This window comes from Cryptomeria japonica, unplaced genomic scaffold, assembly GCF_030272615.1.
Source record: "Cryptomeria japonica unplaced genomic scaffold, Sugi_1.0 HiC_scaffold_155, whole genome shotgun sequence".
Taxonomy (NCBI): domain Eukaryota; kingdom Viridiplantae; phylum Streptophyta; class Pinopsida; order Cupressales; family Cupressaceae; genus Cryptomeria; species Cryptomeria japonica.
In genome coordinates, this window is record NW_026728977.1 from 107,501 (window position 1) to 116,103 (window position 8,603).

General features: G+C 62.5%; 1 non-coding gene across 1 annotated transcript; it reads right to left on the reverse strand.

Annotated features, from left to right (window-relative positions):
- Nucleotides 1–2,940: 2,940 nt before the first annotated feature.
- Nucleotides 2,941–3,059, reverse strand: LOC131866852 (5S ribosomal RNA). The gene has a single exon (XR_009365451.1). It is a non-coding gene; the product is annotated as a 5S ribosomal RNA (ribosomal RNA).
- Nucleotides 3,060–8,603: the final 5,544 nt, after the last annotated feature.

Consider the following 8,603-nt stretch of genomic DNA (forward strand, 5'->3'; position numbering starts at 1 on the left):
CTGCGCTCCGAAGCGGGGTTATTGGAGCGCCGCCTCTTTTTTTGTCGGAGCGTTTGGTGGGGTTTCTCGCATTGGCTCTTCCGAGGCCCGGTTGCCACCCTGGCGCGCACGAAGTCGGAAGTAGGGTTAATTGCCCGGGTGCGCACCTTTGCCAGGGTGGGCACCTTACCTGGGCTGCGCACCAGGGCGGGCTCAAGATGGCACGCGCGTTCCGTTTTTTTCACTATCTTTCAAAACGGAAATTTTAAAATCTCCTTTTTTTTTTGCCTTTTCTGGAAATTAGTGAAGGCAGCGCATCAAAGGTGCGCACCTCGCTGCCCACCTTGGTGTGCTCTGAGGTGCGCACCCGGGAGCGCTACGAAGTGTGCTCCAAGGTGCGGCGTGCACGTTGTCGGAGCCCGGTTTGCCCCGGGTGCGCACCTCGCCTGCACCTTGGCCGGGGTGGGCACCTTGGCTGGGTTTGCCCAGGGTGCGCTCCGAAGCGGGGTTACTGGAGCGCCCCCTCTTTTTTTGTCAGAGCGTTTGGTGGGGTTTCTCGCATTGGCTCTTCCCAGGCCCGGTTGTTGGGTGCGCTCCCACCCTGGCGCGCGCGAAGTTGGAAGTTGGGTTAATTGCCCGGGCGCGCACCTTCGCCAGGGTGGGCACCTTGGTGCGCACACCTTGGCTGGGCTGCGCACCAGGGCGGGCTCAAGATGGCACCAGCATTCCCTTTTTCTCACTATCTTTCAAAACGGAAATTTTAAAATCTCGTTTTTTTTTTGCCTTTTATGGAAATTAGTGAAGGCATCGCATCAAAGGTGCGCACCTCGCTGCCCACCTTGGTGTGCTCCGAGGTGCCCACCACGGTGCGCAACGCCGGTGCGAACCCGGGAGCGCCCCGATGTGTGCTCCAAGGTGCGGCGTGCACGAAGTCGGACCCCGGTTTGCCCCGGGTGCGCACCTCGCGTGCACCTTGGTGCGCACACCTTGGCTGGGTTGCGCGGCCTGGTGGGCACCATGGTGCGCACCAAGGAGCGCTCCGAAGTGTGCTCCAAGGTGCGGCGTGCACGAAGTCGGAGCCCGGTTTGCCCCGGGTACGCACCTCGCGTGCACCTTCGCCGGGGTGGGCACCTCGGCTGGGTTGCGCGCCCTGGTGCGCACCAAGGAGCGCTCCGAAGTGTGCTCCAAGGTGCGGCGTGCACGAAGTCGGAGCCCGGTTTGCCCCGGGTGCGCACCTCGCGTGCACCTTCGGCGGTGTTGCGCGCCCTGGTGGGCACCATGGTGCGCACCAAGGAGCGCTCCGAAGTGTGCTCCAAGGTGCGGCGTGCACGAAGTCGGAGCCCGGTTTGCCCCGGGTGCGCACCTCGCGTGCACCTTCGGCGGGGTTGCGCGCCCTGGTGGGCACCATGGTGCGCACCAAGGAGCGCTCCGAAGTGTGCTCCAAGGTGCGGCGTGCACGAAGTCGGAGCCCGGTTTGCCCCGGGTGCGCACCTCGCGTGCACCTTCGCCGCGGTGGGCACCATGGCGTGCACGAAGTCGGAGCCCGGTTTGCCCCGGGTGCGCACCTCGCGTGCACCTTCGCCGGGGTGGGCACCTCGGCTGGGTTGCGCGCCCTGGTGCGCACCAAGGAGCGCTCCGAAGTGTGCTCCAAGGTGCGGCGTGCACGAAGTCGGAGCCCGGTTTGCCCCGGGTGCGCACCTCGCGTGCACCTTCGCCAGGGTGGGCACCTCGGTGCGCACACCTTCTCAATGTTTTCTTGCCTTTTCTGGAAATTGGTGAAGGCAGCGCATCAAAGGTGCGCACCTCGGTGTGCTCCGAGGTGCGAACCCGAGAGCGCTCCGAGGTGCCCACGAAGTCGAAAGTCGGGTTAATTGCATTGTTTTCCCCGGGTGCGCTCCGAGGTGCGCAACATCGGCGCGCACCAAGGAGGGCTCCGAAGTGTGCTCCAAGGTGCGCACGATGGCGTGCACCTCTGGTGCGCACGATTCGGAGCTCGGTTTGACCGGGGTGCGCACACCTTGGCTGGGTTGCGCACCTTTTGTGCGCTCCAAGGTGCGCACGAAGTCGGAGCTCGGTTTGCCCCGGGTGCGCACCTTCGCCAGGGTGCGCACCTTGATGCGCACGCCTTGGCTGGGCTGCGCACCTTGGTGGGCGCCATGGTGCGCACCTTTCGTGCGCTCCAAGGTGCGCACGAAGTCGGAGCTCGGTTTGCCCCAGGTGCGCACCTTGGTGGGCGCCATGGTGCACTCCGAGGTGCCCAAGATTGGTGCGCACCAAGGAGCGCTCCGAAGTGCGCTCCAAGGTGCGCGCGAAGTCGAAAGTTGGGTTAATTGTCCGGTTTGCCTCGGGTGCGCACCTTGCGTGCACCTTCGCCAGGGTGGGCGCCTTGGTGCGCACACCTTGGCTGGGCTGCGCACACCTTGGCACCCGCGTTTCCTTCATTTTAAATTTTTTTTTTTTACAATCTCTCAAGTGGGAAATTCTATAATCTCAACTTTTTTTGCCTTTTCAGGAAACTTTTGAATGGAGCGCATCATTGGTGCGCTCCGAAGTGTGCTCCAAAGCTCTCTCCAGCTGCGTGCACCTGCCCCGGCCGCGCACCCGGCCCCGCCCAGCTTCGCTCACCTGTCCCGGGCGTCTGGTGCGGAACCTTAGAGTAAGAAACATCACCGTGCACCTTGGCCAACGTGCGCGACTCGACCGAGCGCGCACTGGCCGAGGTGCACACCGATTTCACCTGGGTGCGCGCGCAGCACCTCGGGCGCACCGGGGTGCGCGCACAACGCCCGGGTTGCACCGTGGCCTGTGTGCTCGGGGCGCCTCGGGTGCGCGCTCGGTGTCGCCCCCCGCGCGCGCGGTAGTGCGGGCAGCGCACCCCGGCCCGGCCCGGCCCCGACGAGAACGCAAACGGGCAAAAGGTTTATTCAAATAGCATTGCGATGCCCGGCGAAAAACTAAAAAAGGGTGCAACACCGGGACTTCCCGGGAGGTCACCCATCCCAGTACTACTCCGGCCCAAGCGCGCTTAACTGCGGAGTTCTGATGGGATCCGGTGCACTAACGCTGGTATGATCGCACCCGTTATGAGCTTGTCGCAGTGTGTACTTAGCAAACCGCGACCCACGTGCGAATCCACCCCGGCCACCCACCCCCGTCGAGGTGCACACCCTCCCTCGCGAAGTGCGCCCCGTTCGCCAAGTGTGAGCCCTGCCCGGGTGCGCGCACCTTGCTAGGGCGTCGGGTGTGCACCCGGCCCGGCCTACGTGCGTGCACCTGTAGGGGGCGTCGTGTGCGTGCAGTGTCCCGTCTGCAACGCGGTGCCCACACACCACCTCGGGCGCAACGACCTGCGCTCACATGTGGGCCGAGTGCACCTTGGTGCATGTTCGGGGCGCCTCGGGTGCACGCTCGATCTTGCCCCGGTGCACCAAGGCGCTCGGTTTGCCCCGGGTGCGCACTTGGTGCAAGGTGGGCACCCAAAATAGGGATCAAGCACCAAAACACAAGTTTCGGGATGCAAAATGGGACCCAAGGACCACAAATGCGTTCCAAGACCCATGATGGGTCCACGAGAACAAAAATGTGTTCCGAGACTTAATAAACAAATATTGGGTTTTAGGAGAAGAAACATGCTCTGATGCCCAAAACGAGAATCGACCCCGAAAAGGCCACAGGCCAAAAGTGGGATGCGAGACAAAAAAAAATGGGACCCGAGGACCAAAATTGGGTTCCCAGGTCGAAGACAGGGCAACCGGACAAGAAACGACCTCTAAGGCTCGAAATGAGTCCCGACGACTAAAACTTGACAAGAAGCACCCATTAGGCACCCAACTCGACACCCATGGGATGCCGACCCACCCGGGCTTCCACCTAGCACACCTTGGCACCCACCCACCCTCGCACCCAACCTCGCACCCAACTTAGCACCTTTGAACCCACATTGGCACTCACCCTGACCCTGGCACCTTGGAACCCACATTGGCACTCACCTTGACCCTGGCACCCACCTTTGCACTCACCTTGGGACCCACCCTGGCTCCCACCTCGGCACCCACCCAGACACCCACCTTGGTTCCTTGGCACCCACCTTGGATCCTTGGCACCCACCCCGACACCCACCTTGGCACGCAACTTGGCTACTTGCCACCCACCTTGGCTCCTTGACGCCCACCCCGACAACCACCCCGTGACCTACCCTGGCTAGGGTTGGTGCACACCCACCCTGGTGCCCACCTTGGCACCCACCCTATGACCCACCTTGGCACGCACCTTAGTACCCACCCCGTTACCCACCCTAGGACCCACCCCGTGACCCACCTTGGCCAGGGTGGGTGCCTTGGTGCGCACAACTTGCCTGGGCTGCACACCAGGGCGGGCTCAAGATGGCACCCGCGTTCCGTTTTTTTCACTATCTTTCAAAACGGAAATTTTAAAATCTCATTTTTTTCTTTTTTTTGCCTTTTCTGGAAATTAGTGAAGGCAGCGCATCAAAGGTGCGCAATGCTGGTGCGAACCCGGGAGCGCTCCGATGTGTGCTCCAAGGTGCGGCGTGCACGAAGTCCGAGCCCGGTTTGCCCCGGGTGCGCACCTCGCGTGCACCTTCGCCGGGGTGAGCACCTTGGCTGGGTTGCGCGCCCTGGTGCGTACCAAGGAGCGCTCTGAAGTGTGCTCCAAGGTGCGGCGTGCACGAAGTCGGAGCCCGGTTTGCCCCGGGTGTGCACCTCGGGTGCGCACCTCGCGTGCACCTTCGCTGCGGTGGGCACCTTGGCTGGGTTGCGCGCCTTGGTGGGCACCATGCAGTGCACGAAGTCGGAGCCCGGTTTGCCCCGGGCGCGCACCTCCGCCAGGGTGGGCACCTTGGTGCGCACAACTTGCCTGGGCTGCGCATCAGGAAGGGCTCAAGATGGCACCCGCGTTCCGTTTTTTTCACTATCTTTCAGAACGGAAATTTTAAAATATCGTTTTTTTTTGCCTTTTCTGGAAATTAGTGAAGGCAGCGCATCAAAGGTGCGCAACGCTGGTGCGAACCTGGGAGCGCTCCGATGTGTGCTCCAAGGTGCGGCGTGCACGAAGTCGGAGCCCGGTTTGCCTCGGGTGCGCCCTGGTGGGCACCATGGTGCGCACCAAGGAGCGCTCCGAAGTGTGCTCCAAGGTGCGGCCTGCACGAAGTCGGAGCCCGGTTTGCCCCGGGTGTGCACCTCGGGTGGGCACCTTGGTGCGCATGCCTTGCCTGGGCTGCGCACCAGGGCGGGCTCAAGATGGCACCCGCGTTCCTTTTTTTTCACTATCTTTCAAAACGGAAATTTTAAAATCTCATTTTTTTTTGCCTTTTTCTGGAAATTAGTGAAGGCAGCGCATCAAAGGTGCGCACCTCGCTGCCCACCACGGTGCGCAACGCCGGTGGGCACCCGGGAGTGCTTCGAAGTGTGCTCCAAGGTGCTGCGTGCACGTTGTCGGAGCCCGGTTTGCCCCGGGTGCGCACCTCGCGTGCACCTTCGTCGGGGTGGGCACCTTGGCTTGGTTTGCCCCGGCTGCGCTCCGAAGCGGGGTTATTGGAGCGCCGCCTCTTTTTTTGTCGGAGCGTTTGGTGGGGTTTCTCGCATTGGCTCTTCCGAGGCCCGGTTGCCACCCTGGCGCGCACGAAGTCGGAAGTAGGGTTAATTGCCCGGGTGCGCACCTTTGCCAGGGTGGCACCTTACCTGGGCTGCGCACCAGGGCGGGCTCAAGATGGCACGCGCGTTCCGTTTTTTTCACTATCTTTCAAAACGGAAATTTTAAAATCTCCTTTTTTTTTTGCCTTTTCTGGAAATTAGTGAAGGCAGCGCATCAAAGGTGCGCACCTCGCTGCCCACCTTGGTGTGCTCTGAGGTGCGCACCCGGGAGCGCTACGAAGTGTGCTCCAAGGTGCGGCGTGCACGTTGTCGGAGCCCGGTTTGCCCCGGGTGCGCACCTCGCCTGCACCTTGGCCGGGGTGGGCACCTTGGCTGGGTTTGCCCAGGGTGCGCTCCGAAGCGGGGTTACTGGAGCGCCCCCTCTTTTTTTGTCAGAGAGTTTGGTGGGGTTTCTCGCATTGGCTCTTCCCAGGCCCGGTTGTTGGGTGCGCTCCCACCCTGGCGCGCGCGAAGTTGGAAGTTGGGTTAATTGCCCGGGCGCGCACCTTCGCCAGGGTGGGCACCTTGGTGCGCAAACCTTGGCTGGGCTGCGCACCAGGGCGGGCTCAAGATGGCACCAGCATTCCCTTTTTCTCACTATCTTTCAAAACGGAAATTTTAAAATCTCGTTTTTTTTTTGCCTTTTATGGAAATTAGTGAAGGCATCGCATCAAAGGTGCGCACCTCGCTGCCCACCTTGGTGTGCTCCGAGGTGCCCACCACGGTGCGCAACGCCGGTGCGAACCCGGGAGCGCCCCGATGTGTGCTCCAAGGTGCGGCGTGCACGAAGTCGGACCCCGGTTTGCCCCGGGTGCGCACCTCGCGTGCACCTTGGTGCGCACACCTTGGCTGGGTTGCGCGGCCTGGTGGGCACCATGGTGCGCACCAAGGAGCGCTCCGAAGTGTGCTCCAAGGTGCGGCGTGCACGAAGTCGGAGCCCGGTTTGCCCCGGGTGCGCACCTTCGCCGCGGTGGGCACCATGGCGTGCACGAAGTCGGAGCCCGGTTTGCCCCGGGTGCGCACCTCGCGTGCACCTTCGCCGGGGTGGGCACCTCGGCTGGGTTGCGCGCCCTGGTGCGCACCAAGGAGCGCTCTGAAGTGTGCTCCAAGGTGCGGCGTGCACGAAGTCGGAGCCCGGTTTGCCCCGGGTGTGCACCTCGGGTGCGCACCTCGCGTGCACCTTCGCTGCGGTGGGCACCTTGGCTGGGTTGCGCGCCTTGGTGGGCACCATGCAGTGCACGAAGTCGGAGCCCGGATTGCCCCGGGCGCGCACCTCCGCCAGGGTGGGCACCTTGGTGCGCACAACTTGCCTGGGCTGCGCACCAGGAAGGGCTCAAGATGGCACCCGCGTTCCGTTTTTTTCACTATCTTTCAGAACGGAAATTTTAAAATCTCATTTTTTTTTGCCTTTTCTGGAAATTAGTGAAGGCAGCGCATCAAAGGTGCGCAACGCTGGTGCGAACCTGGGAGCGCTCCGATGTGTGCTCCAAGGTGCGGCGTGCACGAAGTCGGACCCCGGTTTGCCCCGGGTGCGCACCTCGCGTGCACCTTGGTGCGCACACCTTGGCTGGGTTGCGCGCCCTGGTGGGCACCATGGTGCGCACCAAGGAGCGCTCCGAAGTGTGCTCCAAGGTGCGGCGTGCACGAAGTCGGAGCCCGGTTTGCTCCGGGTGCGCACCTCGCGTGCACCTTCGCCGCGGTGGGCACCATGGCGTGCACGAAGTCGGAGCCCGGTTTGCCCCGGGTGCGCACCTCGCGTGCACCTTCGCCGGGGTGGGCACCTTGGTGTGCAGACCTTGGCTGGGTTGCGCGCCCTGGTGGGCACCATGGTGCGCACCAAGGAGCGCTCCGAAGTGTGCTCCAAGGTGCGGCCTGCACGAAGTCGGAGCCCGGTTTGCCCCGGGTGTGCACCTCGGGTGGGCACCTTGGTGCGCATGCCTTGCCTGGGCTGCGCACCAGGGCGGGCTCAAGATGGCACCCGCGTTCCTTTTTTTTCACTATCTTTCAAAACGGAAATTTTAAAATCTCATTTTTTTTTGCCTTTTTCTGGAAATTAGTGAAGGCAGCGCATCAAAGGTGCGCACCTCGCTGCCCACCACGGTGCGCAACGCCGGTGGGCACCCGGGAGTGCTTCGAAGTGTGCTCCAAGGTGCTGCGTGCACGTTGTCGGAGCCCGGTTTGCCCCGGGTGCGCACCTCGCGTGCACCTTCGTCGGGGTGGGCACCTTGGCTGGGTTTGCCCCGGCTGCGCTCCGAAGCGGGGTTATTGGAGCGCCGCCTCTTTTTTTGTCGGAGCGTTTGGTGGGGTTTCTCGCATTGGCTCTTCCGAGGCCCGGTTGCCACCCTGGCGCGCACGAAGTCGGAAGTAGGGTTAATTGCCCGGGTGCGCACCTTTGCCAGGGTGGGCACCTTACCTGGGCTGCGCACCAGGGCGGGCTCAAGATGGCACGCGCGTTCCGTTTTTTTCACTATCTTTCAAAACGGAAATTTTAAAATCTCCTTTTTTTTTTGCCTTTTCTGGAAATTAGTGAAGGCAGCGCATCAAAGGTGCGCACCTCGCTGCCCACCTTGGTGTGCTCTGAGGTGCGCACCCGGGAGCGCTACGAAGTGTGCTCCAAGGTGCGGCGTGCACGTTGTCGGAGCCCGGTTTGCCCCGGGTGCGCACCTCGCCTGCACCTTGGCCGGGGTGGGCACCTTGGCTGGGTTTGCCCAGGGTGCGCTCCGAAGCGGGGTTACTGGAGCGCCCCCTCTTTTTTTGTCAGAGCGTTTGGTGGGGTTTCTCGCATTGGCTCTTCCCAGGCCCGGTTGTTGGGTGCGCTCCCACCCTGGCGCGCGCGAAGTTGGAAGTTGGATTAATTGCCCGGGCGCGCACCTTCGCCAGGGTGGGCACCTTGGTGCGCACACCTTGGCTGGGCTGCGCACCAGGGCGGGCTCAAGATGGCACCAGCATTCCCTTTTTCTCACTATCTTTCAA